Raw genomic sequence first — 6,866 nt, forward strand, 5'->3', positions numbered from 1 at the left:
ATTTTTTACATTACAAAACCACCATTTATATATTAAAGTTTTAAACAAAAGATCCGAGCCATCGGATTTAAATATAGCACTTCAACACTCCAAGCGCTAATCTTGTTCACCTGCAAAATATAAATAAAATACGTCAGCAACGAATGCTGGTGAACACGCTGATGCAAAAATATTTTCTTTTACTTTATTACCCCTCGAGACTACGCCTGCCTCGGTCCAACGTGGCTTAGGAATAACAAAGTTAAAATAACACATTTATAAATTCAAGTCTCTACTCTAGGTCACCTCAGAAAACACCGCAGCGTTCGACTTAGTTAAGTACCCGTAAATATACACAATGATCTTACTTCCCGCGGGAAAGCGTTCTACGATTAGGGTGGTGCGATGTGTCCATCGCGTAGTACCACCTATGTAAGGATCCATACATACATATACCACAACCTGAGGGCTAGGTTTATACTTTCTTTTATAATGGTTTTAGAAACACGTAGTTCCTTGTAAACAATTTTCATATAACATGTTTGACTCGTTTGAAAACAAGTTTATAAAAGTTTGGGGGCGTATTCACCTTTTCGCTTTGGGATCGGCTTCAATACCGTCCGAGGGTCTTTCCCTTGCTATCTCGCACCTATAGTACGAGTATAACCATTTGTTAGTCGGATATACAATCCGGCTTAAGACCTTTATTCTATTTTATATCTCTACCTTGATGAACCTTTAGTTCATAGATCTCTTTTACTTGAAAACCTTTAGTTTAAAAGTAAATTATAAACCTTTAATTTATAATTAAAAACCCGACGTTTCTTCTTCTCTAAAAAACGTATTCTTTTCTTTTATTATTTAAGAATACTCATTATTATTTAAATAATAATTTCATAACAAAGAATATACATATATACTTACACACATATATACATATTTACAATTCATTCTTTTGTTCTTTTCTTTGTTATGTTTATTTCTCTTTTCTCGAGGTATCGAGTATAACCTCGACTTAAGGCTTAAGCCTTTAATATAATATTATATTATATTCATTTGTCATTTCGCCTAACCTGGTTGGCGTTTTAGAAACCCTATGAACATGAGCAGCACTCCAACGCCGCTTCTCTTTCTTGACCAACTTTGGTATACCTTCCTTGGCACGCCAACGATCACCAATCTTCGACAATTGCCGACACGCCTTTCGAGAACAAACACCTTCTTGGTTGTATGTGGGTGGAGGGTGGCACACCCTTCAAGGAAACGTTGATACACAAACGAAGGAATCGGGACACGCTTATCGAGGAATTATGGCACGAACTTCGAGGTATGATAATATGGCTAGTGAGATGTTAGAGAGAGAAAGAGGAAATTTGAGAAGTTAACTAGTGATTTATACCGAGTTATCCAACCTAGTGATGAATCCCTTAGGGATTTTGTTACGAGGTTCGTCAGCGAAGCTCTAGAAATCCCTAATCTTGACATGGCTACTGTTGTTGAAGCATTCAAGATGGGACTTCAGAGGGGCTTCCCCTTTTATGATGATCTTGTGATGACTCCTTGCTGGTCTCTAGATGAAGTAAAAAACAGGGCACTCAGATCCATACGGTTGGAAGATGACAAGAGGATCCAGGAACGTCTGGGGAATCAAGCAAAGCAAGAATCCTCTGACAAAAAGAAAGGATTCTCGTTCAAGAACAACAACTCGAAGCCCTACTCCAAATTCAATAACCAAAACGTTAGAGCAGTTGAAGAAGAGGATGATGATAAGGACTACCCCAGCATTTCAGAAAATTGTTTCTCTGTGGATACCCATGGCTTAATTTGTGCCATGAAGGATCTAGGAGAAAAAGCAAGGTGGCCCCGAAAGAATTAGAAGACAGCCACCTTCAAAGACAAGTCAAAATGGTGTGCTTTCCACAAAGATTTTGGCCACATGACAGACGAGTGCATTGGCTTAAGGATGGAAATCGGATACCTCCTGAGCAAAGGCTACTTCAAATAACTCTTTGGAAGGAAGAAATCAAAATCCAGGATCCTGAAGATCTTCCACAGAAAGCAACACCACAATCACCAGATGCTCACGTAATCAACTTCGTCTCCAGAGATTACGACATATTTCAAACTTCTTGTCCTAAAGAAGAGTTCAAGCTGGACGATGAAAGAAGGCCACTCAACCCCACTACTCGAATAACTAATGAGAGAATATTCTTCTATTCGAATATCCAGGATCCTCACCATGATGAATTGGACGTGCGAAAGGTCAATTTCATCTCTGGAGGATCCGACATATGTGGAACTTCCTTCTCCGCAGTAAAAAGGCTCGCCAAAGAGATCAAGTTGGATAACGGAGACTGACCAATAGTATCCACCACTTTAACGACAGACAAAAGGATCTTCTTCGATGAGGAAGACAAACTAAACATCCAGGATCCTCACCATGACGGTTTAATTATTACTTTATCTATCGCTAACCATTAATCGCAAACCATTATGTACGCAGGATCCTAGTGGACGGTGGAAGCTCGGTCAACATCATCCAGCATGATGTCCTTAAGAAGATGAACATTCCAAATTCCGAGATCGTCCCTAGAACATCAGTGCTAGTCAGTTTCAGCGGAGAAACCAAGAAGACATTGGGGGACATCAACATCCCAATTTATATTGAAGAGTTAAATTCATATCCAAAATTATGTGTTATTGATAACCTTTCTTGTTGCAATGTTATTTTAGGTAGGCCCTGGCTGCATGGGATGAAGGCGGTGGCCTCAACTTACCACCAATGCATCAAACTACCTACCCCATTGGAAGTTGTGAAGATAGTTGGTGATCAGGCAGAGGCAAGGAACTATTATTCCTTATCAATGAAGCCAACCGCCAAGCAGACTATAACATAGCAACCACAGCAACATCCTAGGGACGTGCTGGAAGCTCGGGAGAAGGACTTAAAGGAAGTATCCTTGGACCCCAAGGATCCAGATGTGAAAGTGTTCCTAGGATCCAATATCCCCAACAGAATTGAGGAGGATATGATATCCTTCCTAAAACGAAGAAAATCCACGTTTGCCTTCAAACATTCAGACATGAAAGGTATTTCACAGAAGGTAATCACTCATAAGCTCGGCCTTGATTTATCTATTAAACCTGTCCATCAGAAGCTAAGGAAATTCGCTCCTGAGAGGAACAAGATCATACAAGAAGAAGTTGAAAAACTTCTTAAGGCCGGTATGATCAGAGAGGTTCAATATCCTTGATGGTTGGCTAATGTGGTTGTAGTTTCAAAAAAGAATGGAAAGTGGAGGGATGCGTTGATTTTAAAGATTTAAACAAGGCATGTCCCAAAGATCCTTTCCCGTTACCACATATAGACTCCATGGTGGATGCAACGGCAGGACATGAAATGCTTACCTTCATGGATGCTTCCTTTGGATTTCAGCAAATTCAGATGGAACCATCTGATCAGGAGGATACCGCATTCATGACTCCTACCGGCATATATTGTTATATTGCTATGCCATTTTGACTAAGAAATGCAGGGGCAACATACTAAATACTGGTCAACATGATGTTCAAGGATCAGCTAGGCAAAACCATGGAAGTCTACATAGACGACATGGTGGTGAAGTCAAAGAAAGCTGAGGGTCACCTCAGGGATCTTGAAGAAGCTTTCAATATCCTTGACCAGTATAACATGAAACTGAATCCGTCAAAATGCCATTTTGGTGTTAAGGCTGGAAAGTTTATGGGATATATGGTGACTAAAAGAGGAAATGAAGCAAGCCCAGAGCAGATTGAAGCTATCATCAACCTAAAGTCGCCAGCAAACACCAAGGATGTTCAAAGTCTAACGGGAAGAATAGCCGTTCTCAACCGATTCATCTCAAGATCCTCCGAGAAATGCAAAGACTTCTACGACAATCTTAGAAAGAATAAGAAGTTTGAATGGACAGAAAAGCATGAGGCTGCGCTCAAATACTTGAAGGATTACTTATCCTCAGCTCCAGCCCTGATGAAGCCTGTTGATGGAGAATCCTTATATTTATATCTGGCAGTTTCAGGTAATGCAGTGAGTGTTGTTCTCATCAAGGATCATGAAGGTGAACAACACCCCGTATATTATGTAAGTAAGAGTCTGTTAGATGCAGAATCCAGGTACTCTCACCTTGAAAAATTAATCCTTGCTTTAATTATGGCTTCTACTAAATTAAGACATTATTTTGAGACTCATACTATTATTTTGAGAACTAATTATCCTGTTAAGAATGTTCTTAGAAAGCCAGAATTGTCAGGAAGGATGGCTAAGTGGGCTGTAAAGCTGAGTGCATATGACATTCAGTATGAGCCAAGAACAGCTATCAAATCACAGGCGCTAGCAGACTTTGTGGCTGATTTTAGCAGTGACATGCAGAAAAAAGCCGACTTGGAGGTTCAGCAACTAGATGCAACCAAGGATCCTTGGATCCACTTCACAGATGGAGCATCCAATTTAAGAGGAACGGGGTTGGGCATACTACTGAAATCTCCACAGGGGGACATAATACCCTAGTCCATTGCATGTGCGTTTCAAGCTACCAACAATGAGGCAGAGTACGAAGCACTCATCGCAGGTTTACTGTTAGCCAAAAGCATGAAGATCAGGTATCTTCAAGTTTATATGGATTCTTTACTTATAACTAACCACTTTAACGGTTCTTATACCGTAAAAGGTGAGAATATGATCAAGTATTTAGAAATTGTGAAGGAATTAGCAAAACCCTTCGAAATGTTTAGTATAGTACAGGTACTAAGAGAGGAAAATGTTGGGGCAGACGCCTTAGCAAATTTAGCTTCATCCTTGAAAATTCCAGAAGATACAAAGATCCCAATCATCCATATACTCTCGCCAGCAATAGGAGAGCTAGAAGTTGGGGAGATAATAAGTGATAAGTAGATTGTACTTTGGGATCCATTATCCTCAGCCAACCAAGGATCCTGGATCCTCCCAATCAAGAAGTACATTCAAACTGGAGAGATCCCAGCTACGGAGAATCCGAAATCCTTCAAACTCAAGGTATCATAATATGTTTTATTAGATGATATGCTATACAGAAAATCTCTTGCAGGTCCAAACTTAAGGTGCATAGAGGATCCTGAGATCCAAGAGGTACTTAAAGACTTTCACGAAGGTGATTGCGGCAACCACACAAGGGGGAAGAGCACTATTCTCCAGGATACTAAGGACTGTATACTTCTGGCCGACAATAAAAAAGGATGCAATGGAGTATTCAAAGAAATGTGATGCTTGTCAAAGACATCCAAACATCCTTCATCGGCCAACAGAACCTATGTATCCTATATCCTCATCATGGCCTTTCATGAAATGGGGTATGGATATTGTAGGCAAACTACCAAAAGCACCAGGCGGAAAGGTCTTTATACTTGCTATGACATACTATTTCTCCAAATGGATTGAAGCAAAAGCATTCGTGCAAGTCCGATAAAGGGAAGTTATATCTTTTATTAAAAGGAATATTATAACTAGCTTTGGTATTCCTTATGAAATTATTTTTGATAATGGTTCCCAATTTATTGCGAAAAGAACAACTAAATTTTGTGACAGCTAGGGCGTAAAGATGATTACTTCAACTCCAGTGCATCCTCAAGCTAATGGCCAATCAGAATCTAGCAACAAAATCATCATCAACAATTTAAAGAAGAAGTTAGAAACCAAGAAGGGTAAATAGGCTGAAGAACGGCCACATGTTCTTTGGGCCGACAGAACAACACCCAAGAATGCAACGGGCCAGACACCCTTCTCACTGGTGTTTGGATCAGAAGCGGTTATTCCTACGAAAATGGTGGGTCCCACAGATAGAACAACAATCCGTGATCCTGAGGCCAATGTAGAGATCCTGCTTGAAGACTTGGATACTGTTGAAGAACTCAAAGACATGGCAAAGATCAGAATGGCAGCTTATCAACAGAGGGTAGCTGGAGCATACAACAAGAACATCAGAATTCAAAGATTTCAAGAGGGAGATTTAGTTTTGAGGAAAGCCTTTCAAAATACCACCAATCCGGCTGATGGGAAGTTAGCACCCAAATGGGAAGGTCCTTATCTGATCGAGTCGGAGGCAAGAAATGGGGCATATCATTTGCTCACTCTGGAAGGCAATAGGTTACCAAGAGCATGGAATGCTATCCACCTCAAGAAATACTTTTTCTAAGGATCAAGAATCCTTAAAGGATCAAGGATCTCCAAAATTGGTAATATCAATCTAATCACTTATCCTTGTAAATTTATTATTACTTATGTAAGGATAACGTGTTCTTAACATTTTTGTTTCTTCCAAGTTTTAAGTACCAATGTAGGAAACTAATAAGATGTGTGACAGTCAGGAGGTTGGCCACCTCTCCTTTATATTTAAGGTACTAAGCTATTTCCCTTGGCCTAGCCCATGATTGGATATGACCCCCGATGGTAATATCCCCTAAGGTTTAAAGGTTTTCACCTTTCTTATAAATTAGAGTTTCTACACTCTCGCCTGGAGCGCACGCTATCCAACGTATAGTCCAGGGCAGCGGGACCAGTACACGCTTAGTGGCTGACAATTTCGTTGATTTCGGCTATATGGAGGATCCTACGAATTATGGTAGACGTACCATACCACCGGTTTATAACGTTTTCACGTTATCTTACGTTTGGGCTAAATCCCGGTTTGGGCGAGTCCCCTGTTAACATCCGTATTTGGGCTTGTCCCCAGTTTGGGCTTGTCCCCAGTTTCATGGGTTTGTCCCCAGTACACGGGCTTGTCCCCAGTTGCACGGGCTTGTCCCCAGTTGCACGGGCTTGTCCCCAGTTTATTATTTGGGCTTCTCCCCAGCTTAACGGGTTTAATCCCATTTGA

The sequence above is a fragment of the Bidens hawaiensis genome, unplaced genomic scaffold, assembly GCF_021521415.1.
Source record: "Bidens hawaiensis isolate Kalapana, Puna unplaced genomic scaffold, B.hawaiensis_p1.1 tig00040519_1, whole genome shotgun sequence".
In the NCBI taxonomy this organism is placed as follows: domain Eukaryota; kingdom Viridiplantae; phylum Streptophyta; class Magnoliopsida; order Asterales; family Asteraceae; genus Bidens; species Bidens hawaiensis.